Genomic DNA, 9,497 nt, shown 5'->3' with positions numbered 1-9,497 from the left:
TCTCCATGTGTTTTATTCTGTTGTATTCTCTCACAGTCTGTTTGATGATCAATGTCACATCTCACTCTCTGTTCTGGTGAAGATCAGAAGCAATGATATCTGTTTACACCACCCGACAAGTTGGTCTGAGGCTGTGTCTCTCTGATCATGTGGAGTTAAAGCAATTCTTCCAGTCAGTTAGTTCAGTTGTCATTTCATGAGAAATTCGGTCATCATGACTTCGTCAGTGACCTAATGGTTCAGGTGTCTGAGTGATGTTAATCATGATGTGATGAAATGATTGTATGTTCCAGTCTTTCCGTGGTGGGTTTTCACACTGAGTAGAAATGTGTTGGACATGGTCTGAAAATGTTTCACACCGCTCCATTCCCAACTTCATTGACTTGCAGAAGATATATTTCCATCATGACACAGCTCGCTGCACAGCTAGAAGCTGTGCTGAAGGTGACAGCCATGCTTATGCAACTGACAAGGTGGCCGAGAGGTTAAGGTGATGGACTGCTAATCCATTGTGCTCTGCATGCGTGGGTTCGAATCCCATCATTGTCGCTTGTTTATGAACTATTTATGTTGGGGAAGTTTATGTGTAAAGTCAGCCTCAAAACCAGTTTTTGTCTGTGTCCAGATAGTGATTCCAGAATTGGTTATACTTTATTAAAATTGAGACAGACATTTGGAATTCTTCACCCAAACTGCACTGGAATGAAGATCAAATAGGGATCACGAAACGGAGCAGGATTTTTCTTCCCCTCCTTCCTTCCATCTTTACTTTCTCTGGCTTTGCACCAAGTGAAAGACAAATGTGAAAAGCAAATGGCGAGGGAGCAGATGCAGAAAATTATCCTTTGGCAAGAAATTTATTTTCAAATCTTCTTGATAGATTAAGTGAGTGAGCAATGCTTTGGCAGATGGAGTTTAAAATGAGGGGTCATCTACTACCTACGATAGATCAGAGCGTTTTTTTGTAAGAGGTGAGATGTTAGAAACGGCGGAGGAGCAGAGACCCGAATACTGAATTAATAAAAGCTCGTGGACTGGTCGAAAATAATGTGAAAAGTGAACAGTATATGAAGATTGGAACTCATGTTGCAGTGATATAAAGCTCTGTGCTCCTGAAGTAAATGTCCAAGCCCAGATTGTGGGGAATCTGTGGAGAGTGATTTGGTTTTTATTCATTCTTGGGTGTGAGTATCGCTGATAAGGCGAGCATTTATTCCCCATTCCTATTGCCGTTGAGAAGGTGGTGGAGAGCTGCCTTCTTGAACTGATGCAGTCCATATGGTGCAGGAACATCCACAGTGCTATTGGGGAGGGAGTTCCAGGATTGTGACCCAACAACAGTGAAGAAATGGCAATATCGTTCCAAGTCAGGATGGTGAGTGACTTGGAGGGGAACCTGCAGGTAGTGAGTTCCCATGCATCTGCTGCCCTTGTCCTTCGAGGTGATAGTGGTCACGAGTTTCGAAGGTGCTGTTGAAGGATACTTGGCGAGTTGCTGCAGTGCATATGGAGATGGTACACACTGCAGCCGCTGTTTACTGGTTGTGGAGGGATTGAATGTTTAAGGTGGCGGGTTAGGTGCCGATCAAGTGTGCTGCTTTGTCCTGGATGGTGTTGAGCTTCTTGAGTGTTGTTGAGTGGGATGTATTCCATCCCACTCCTGACTTGTGCCTTGTAGATGGTGGACAGGATTTGGGGTGTCAGGAGGTGAGATACTTGCTGCAGAATTCGTAATCTCTGACCTGCGCTTCTAGCCACAGCATTGATGTGACTGGTCCAGTTACGTTTCTGGTCAAGATGTTGATGGTGGGGGATTTAACGATGATAATGCTTCTGAATATCAAAAGGTAGATTTTTTCTCTCTCTCATTGGAGATGTTCACTGCTTGGCACTTGTGTGGCCAGAAGGTTGCTTGTCACTTATCAGCTCAAGCCTGAATGTTGTTCAGGTCTTGCTGCTTGCAGGCACAGACTGCTTCAGTATCTGAAGAGTCATCATCTAACATTCCCACTTCTGACTGATGTTGAAGAGAAAGTCGTCAATGAAACAGCTGGGATGTTTGGGTCTGCGACACTACCCTGAGAAACTCCTGAGGCAATGTCCTGGGCTGAGATGATTGGCCTCCACTAACCACAACATCTTGTTTTGTGCGAGGTATGACTTCAACAAGTGGAGAGTTTTCCCCCTGATTCCCATTGACTTCAATTTTGCTGGGGATCCTTGATGCCACACTCACTCAAGGGCAATCACTCTCACCTCTCCTCTGGAATTCCAGTCTTTCATCTCTGTTTGGACCAAGCTGCAATGAGGTCATACGAACATAAGATCAGAAGGACTAGTAGCAGGAGTAGGCCATTTGGCCCCTCGAGCTTGCTCCGCCATTCAATAGGATCATGGCTGACCTGATCATGACCTCAACCCCACTTTCTTGCCTGCCCACATAACCCTTGGCTCCCTTGTAGATACAAATCTTGAATCCATTCAATGACCCAGCCTCCACTGCTCTCTGCGGTAAAGAATTCCAAAGATTAATGACCCTCTGAGAGAAGAAATTCCTTCTTAAATGAAAAACCCCTAAATCTGAAACTGTGTCCCCGAGTTCTAGATTCCACCACGAGAGAAAACATCCTCTCAGCATCTACCCTGTCAAGCTCCCACAGAATCATATATGTCTCAATACGTTCTCCTTTCATTTTTCTCAACTCCAATGAGTATCGGTCCAACCTGCTCAACTTTCCTCATGAGACAACACCTTCATCACAGAAATTAATCCAATGAACCTTCTCTGAACTGCCTCCAATGCAATTATATCCCTCCTTAAATAAGGTGACCAAAACTGTACACAGTACTCTCGGTGTGGTTTCACCAGCACCATGTACATTTGTCGCAAGACTTCTCTACTTTTATACTCCATCCCCCTTGCAATAAAGGGTAACATTCCATTTGTCTTCCTAATTATTTGCTGTACCTGCATGGTAACTTTTTGTGATTCATGTACGAGGACACCCAGATCCTTCTGCACCGCAGCATTCTGTAATCTCTCACAATTTAAATAATATTTTCCTTTTCTATTCTTCCTACCAAAGTGGATAACCTCACATTTTCCCACATGCTACTCTATCTGCCAAATTATTTCCTGGAGCTGAGAGACCCTGGCAGAACCTAAATTGAGCATCGATGAGCAGATTATTGCTTAGTGTGTGGTGCTTGATAGCACTGTTGGTGACATCTTCCATCACTTTGCTGATGATTGATAGTAGACTGATGGGGCGGCAATTGGTCAGATTGGATTTGTCCTGCATTTTTTTTATGGAGAGGGCACACTTGGGTAATTTTCCACATTGTCAAGTAGATGCCTGTGCTGCAGCTCTACTGGAACAGCTTGGCTGAGAGCGCAGCTAGTTCTGGAGCACAAGTCTTCAGTACGAGTGTGGAAGTGAGCAGAAAGGCATGGCACTATGCTTAATGGGAAATCTAGCCAAGTTAGGAATAGTAGCTTTGCTGAGCTTTGATTTTAAGTGGCAGAAACCACAATGAAATAGTTAAAAGTAAAGGCAGAGCGTGTGAGACTGTAAAGACTAGCCGACACTGGTAATTGCAAAGACATCTGTTCTTTATGGCCTGATTGTGTGACTCCCTGTGGTTTGGAACAAATGGACTCCTGTGAATCAAAAGATGTCCATCCCTGTGTGAGTGATAAGGAGTGCTAGGCCCCTCTTATCTTCGTGAACTGCCGCTACTTGATGTAGCTGCAGACTGCACGAAACAGTCAGGAATGTACACCTAATAGAGATAGCAGGATGCGCCGCAATTACTTGTCACAAGGTAGAGACAGACTCATGATCCATGTAGGGAGTGAGACTCGAATGATTATAAATGATTCCTATGCTCTTGCTAATTAGCTTGCTTGTCTGCTTTGTTTTATCTTGCTGGTACAAAACAATATTTTATTAGTAACAAGTATGTATTGAGAATGGAGTGTATTGTAACCTCAGTAACAGATGCACTGCATGTCACCACGTGGGTGAAGTCGAATTGTATCTCACTGATTGGTTAAACAAGGGGGTGTAGCATGAATCTTAATGTATAAACAGTAGTACCCGTATCAAAAAACTTCACTTACTCTAGTGGACCAGACAGACTCTGGGTGGAGTCAGTGTCGTTGCATTAGAGTAAGTCAGCCGGCTAAATGCGCAAATAAAGTAATTGATTTTACCTACACGTCCGACTCAGTGTATTCACTGAACCAGACTGAAGGCAAAAATAACTCAGAATTACACTAGAGCCGGAATGTTGTTAGGGCCCATAGTCTTTGCTGTATCGAGTGCCTTCAGCTGTTTCTTGCCATTATGGGGAGTGAAGCAAATTGGCTGAAAACTGGAAGCTGTGATGCTGGGGACCTCAAGAGGCCGGGATGAATCATCCACTGAGCAATTTCTGACTGAAGATGGTTTCAAATGCTCCAGCTTCATCTTTTGCACTGACGTGCTCGGCTCCACCAAAATTGAGGATAGGGATGTTTTTAGACCCTCCTCATCTGGTTCGTTATTTAATTGTCCATCACCATTCATGACTGGATACCTAGTTTCTCAGGGCAGTGCCCTAGGCCCAACCATCCTCAGCTGTTTCATTGATGGCTTTCTCTTCAACATAAGTCAGAAGTGGGAATGTTCGCTGATGATTCACAACTCCTCAGATACTGAAGCAGTCTGTGCCTGCAAGCAGCAAGACCTGAACAACATTCAGGCTTGAGCTGATAAGTGACAAGCAACATTCTTTGATCTGATCCTGAGGGAGATATCCGTGCGTGGAGTGGCGGGATGTATGGAGAATGATTCTGAAGAGGGTGTCTGAGCCTGGAGGGAAGAATCTGTGGTGAGTGGTCCTCAAAGGATGTCCGTGTCTGGAGATTTAGGATCTCTGAAGAGGGTCTCCGAGCCCATAGTGCTGGGATGTATGGAAAGTGATCCTGAAGTAGGTGTCCGAACCTGGAATGGTGGGATCTGTGGAGAGTGATCCTGAAGTGGGTGTCCAAGCCTGGAGGGCAGAATCTGTGGAGAGTGATCCTGACGAGTGTGTGTAAACCTGGAATGGAAGCTTTCTGTGGAGGTACAGGAAGAGGCCATTCATTCCCAGTATTTTAAAGAGGTTTAGCATAACTTATATGTTTTTACTCTATGCCTCTATTAGTAAAGCCAAGTGTCCTGTTTGCTCTTAGCTACCTTTTCAATCCTTCTCACATTGGTGTACATTGTCTCTCTGCTCCTGCACCCAGTTTAGAACTGTAACGTTTCATTTATATGGCATTCTTCCTTCCAAATTGTATCACTTCACACTTATCTGTGTAAAATTTCATCTGTTATGTGAAAGCCCATTTTACCATTTTTTTTTTAAGTTCCCCTGAAGTGCGTTACTATCACTGGCATTGGACATTGTGTGTGTGTGTGTGTGTGTGTGTGTGTGTGTGTGTGTGTGTGTGTGTGTGTGTGTGTGTGTGTGTGTGTGTGTGTGTGTGTGTGTGTGTGTGTGTGTGTGTGTGTGTGTGTGTGTGTGTGTGTGTGTGCGCGCGTGTGGCTCGAAGACAAAAAAAAGGACTTTAAAAGTTGTTCAAGGTGAAAAAGGAACTTTTAAAATTTCCACCTGTGTGTTTATGCTTCACTTCATGACTAGTTAAAACTTATTCGACAATAAGTGGATAATTTTGTTGTTCATTAAAGAAACCTGGTCAGTGTCTTCTCTTCTGGGAAAAATAGAGTACATGACTGAATGTATCAGTAAGTGGGAAAAGTTAAAATAGATGTTGTGACCTGTGGAGAAGTGGGATGAGAATAAAGAGTGCCCTCCTCTGCCCTTAGTTGTCACAGCATTTGTGATCTGGCTCAGTAGCTTAATTGGTTCGAGTGTTTGTCTAATAATCAGAAAATCGTGGATTCATATCCTTGCTTCAAAAGTTTAGCTGTCAATCGTTTACATATGTTTTCTTGTGAACTTTAACTTTTCTTATGAATTTTATTCACAAAAGAAAACAGCTCAGTGGTTGCCTTTGTGAAGGATGTGAGTTTGAAATGGCTGTTCCTGCTCATACAGATGTTCAGTGCTAATATTTCAACGGCAACTCAATCCGCTACAATTTCTTTGAGAGCAATGTGTTTGCAGTTGCATTTAACCTGGAAAACAGCTCAACATTAATCTCACTGAAGGAAAGTGTGACCGTGTTGTATGTTTCAGAGTGTTTGTGTCGTTTTGTGTCTCTTTTAACCAAGACTATAACACGACTCAAAGGGGAGGGTTGATCCGAGGTTTAGAATATATTATCATTCAGGAGCAAGAAAAATCAAAAGGAACAAAATAAGAAAACCCAGTCTCCAGATTTGAGAATCTGTCGATCCACTTTGGGAAAGTGAATCAGAGCAGAATGAAGGGTGAACTGTCCGACTGCCCAGAAGAGATGAAGACACAGCTCAGTCAGCACGTTCCCCTGGTTTATGATGCTGGAACATTCCTCACACTGAAATTATTCAATCAATATTCATCTGCCAAGTCGGTCTGAGGCTGTGCCTCTCTGATCACGTGGAGTTAAAGCAATTCTTCCAGTCAGTTAGTTCAGTTGTCATTTCATGAGAAATTAGAAGTTATCATGACTTCGTCAGTGACCTCATGGTTCAGGTGTCTGAGTGATGTTAATAATGATGTGATGATATGATTGTATGTTCCAGTCTTTCAGTGGTGGGTTTTCACACTGAGTTGAAACGTGTTGGACATGGTCTGGAAATGTTTCACACCACTCCATTCCCAACAGGCCATCACCTGATGTGATGGAAATTCCATTTACTTACAGAAGCTGCATTTCCATCATTGCACATCTGGCTGCACAGTCAGGGTCTGAGCTGTAGGTGACCGTCCTGCCCAAATTTCCGTAGAGGCAAAAAAGACATGTGATGGGTTACTGGCACAAAGCTGGGTGATGAGGTGTTTGAGAGGTTAAGATGATGGATTATTAATTCCTTCTGTTTTACATGTGTGAGTTTGAATCCCATCTGCATCAACAGTTTATAAAATGTTCAATCCATTGTTACTTCGTAATTCACCAGCTTTTGCAGAAAGTAGGACTTAAGCTGTTGCAGTACCTGTTAGAAAGATAGTCGAAGTTATTCTGAAGCCATCTTCCAATGTCATCTACATGGAAGCGGGATTTTAAAGGATAAGATGTAGTTTTTAAAAGTCACTTCAATCTTACTCGAGTCTTTACAAAGAAGCCAGGTAAATCTTTGATGAAAATGCATATACATTTAGAGATCTTTTAAAAGCACTTCAATCTTGTTAATAAAAAGTCAGATATAAATTTAAGAACTCTGATAAGGCTATGCTAAAAAGTTACATACAACTAAGAAACAAAATACAACATTTAAAATGTCTGAACTCCCTCTGAAAGTTGACCCCTGCTGCTGCCGGTGTCTTCCTGGAATAGTGGAGCTGTTGTGTCAACAGAAAAGTCCTTCCCGAGCAGGCCCTGAGCCTGTTGGTACCGGCTCCAATCCAACCAAGGTAAAAATCAGGATACATTGTGGGCAATGAGCCCAAATTGCTGAACTACAGGTCCCTGTCACTTTAAAGAGTGGGCTGGTGCGATTATGATCAGAGGCTCCTTCTGAGCACATTTCGCACCACCACAACTTCCAGATGCTGGTGTTAGTGTGTGCATGTACCGGCAGTTGCAGTGCTGTTCAGACCCTCAATAGCAGTGAAAGTCTCAGTGTTCGCCGCCAATGGGGCTGTAAAATCCAGGCCAATATCTCACAGCCCTGTTAGATTTGCTCTCCCTCTGTACAAAATCAAACTCCACACAGTGTCTTTCACTCACTCCTGTTTCCAGCCCTGATGGTGCAGAAATCCCCTCTCAAAGGTACACAATCCAGTTGATTTCTGATCAAATATCTCCTTCCTCATTCAATAGAGGAAACAGAGACATGAACAGGAGTCAGGTGCAAGAAAGTTTCACCAACAGAGCAAAGAAAGGCACCAACAAAAGTCACACCGACGTTCCAAATCATTTCACAGGAATATTCTTTCACTTGTTTTGTAAGATGACTGCAATAAATCTGAAAATGAGCACCATGAGGTTTGTGTTCACTCGTCACTTGTTCTCCTGTGTTTCTCTGTCAGGTTTGTAATTCAATTTGTATTGGATATTGAAGAGAATCTCTTTTCAAGATGATTGCACATTGTATTGTGTTTAAAGCAACCAACTTGTAAAATGGCAGATAATGAATGTTTCAATACCTGTGTGACCAGATTCTTCCAATGCTTTTCAACAGCTAGATTGATGATGCTTGTAATCTGTATCCTGTGGCGAATGGGAGAGGAGAATAAAAACATGGTGCATGAACAGGACAGACTGTGTAAAATGGGAGCACAGAAATACTGCCACCTCATTGAAAGTTAATGAGATTTATTCGAAGTCAGACACCTGTCCACAATGAACAAGTGAATACATTAATTGTCCACTTTCAATCTAAATGGGACTGAGGTTCCAACAGAGAAGTTTTCTGGAAAATACCTGCTGCAGTTTTAAAATTGATGAACTGGAACATCTTATACTAACTTTCAAATAACTGTAGTGATTGTATTGTTCTCATAGTGGAGAGAAGGAGTTGTTTATAAATAGAAGCAGAAATACACATTTGTGGATTGGTGAATGAGCTTTATCTTTCTGAAATGTATTTGTCCATTGGTTGCAGGTCACTGGAAATTCTTTTTTACATTTCAATTGTAGCAGCAGCATTTAGCAGCAAAATGTCTGATTAATCAGAGTAGTGGGTCTGGGAAACACTTAAACAGCCGAGACCCTGTAAAACAGAACTCCAAGGAATAGTTTAAATAAGGCACTGAACTGACAGAGCGGTAAAGGCCTGCTCAGGTCAGGAAAAAAACCCGACACGAACCTGACAGAACCACATTGGACCCGAGCCCGACCCGGCCCGAGTATCTCCATTTATTCCCACGCCCAAACTAACCCGAGCCTTACCCGACCACCGGAATGTTCACTTTACCTACCTCCCGATTCCGAATCTACAGGAAGCTGCAGCATGAGCGCAATGATATCATAGAGATGCTCACTTGCTCACTGAGCAGACTCAGAGTTTCCCTCCTTGACGTCCCAGACTCCCAGCTGAGGTTGGCTTTTCAACTTTTGACACTTATTAAACTCAACTTCCCAGCAGAGCAAAATTTAATACATACTGTGAGTGTCACACCCGGACCTAGCCTAACCTGGACCCAGCCTGACCTGAACCTGACCCAACCTGATCCGAACCTGAAAGCCCGGAAGAGCGACCCGACACGACCCGAACCCGACACAGGTCGTCGGGTCCCGTCGGGTTCAGGTCGGGTAGCAGGCCTTTCCAGAGCGGAGGTCAGATGAGGATTGAATTAATTTCAATCACTGAATCTAAACAAGAAGTAAATCTGTCAGGAATGGAAGACTTTGCTTTATCTGT

The 9,497-nt window shown here is 43.2% G+C and overlaps 1 non-coding gene across 1 annotated transcript; it reads left to right on the top strand.

Annotated features, from left to right (window-relative positions):
- The first annotated feature begins 467 nt into the window (after positions 1-467).
- On the top strand, positions 468-549 carry trnas-gcu (transfer RNA serine (anticodon GCU)). Its single transcript has one exon. It is a non-coding gene; the product is annotated as a tRNA-Ser (tRNA).
- Positions 550-9,497: the final 8,948 nt, after the last annotated feature.

Source organism: Heterodontus francisci, unplaced genomic scaffold, assembly GCF_036365525.1.
Source record: "Heterodontus francisci isolate sHetFra1 unplaced genomic scaffold, sHetFra1.hap1 HAP1_SCAFFOLD_86, whole genome shotgun sequence".
NCBI lineage: Eukaryota > Metazoa > Chordata > Chondrichthyes > Heterodontiformes > Heterodontidae > Heterodontus > Heterodontus francisci.
This window is presented reverse-complemented; position numbering and strand designations above follow the sequence as displayed.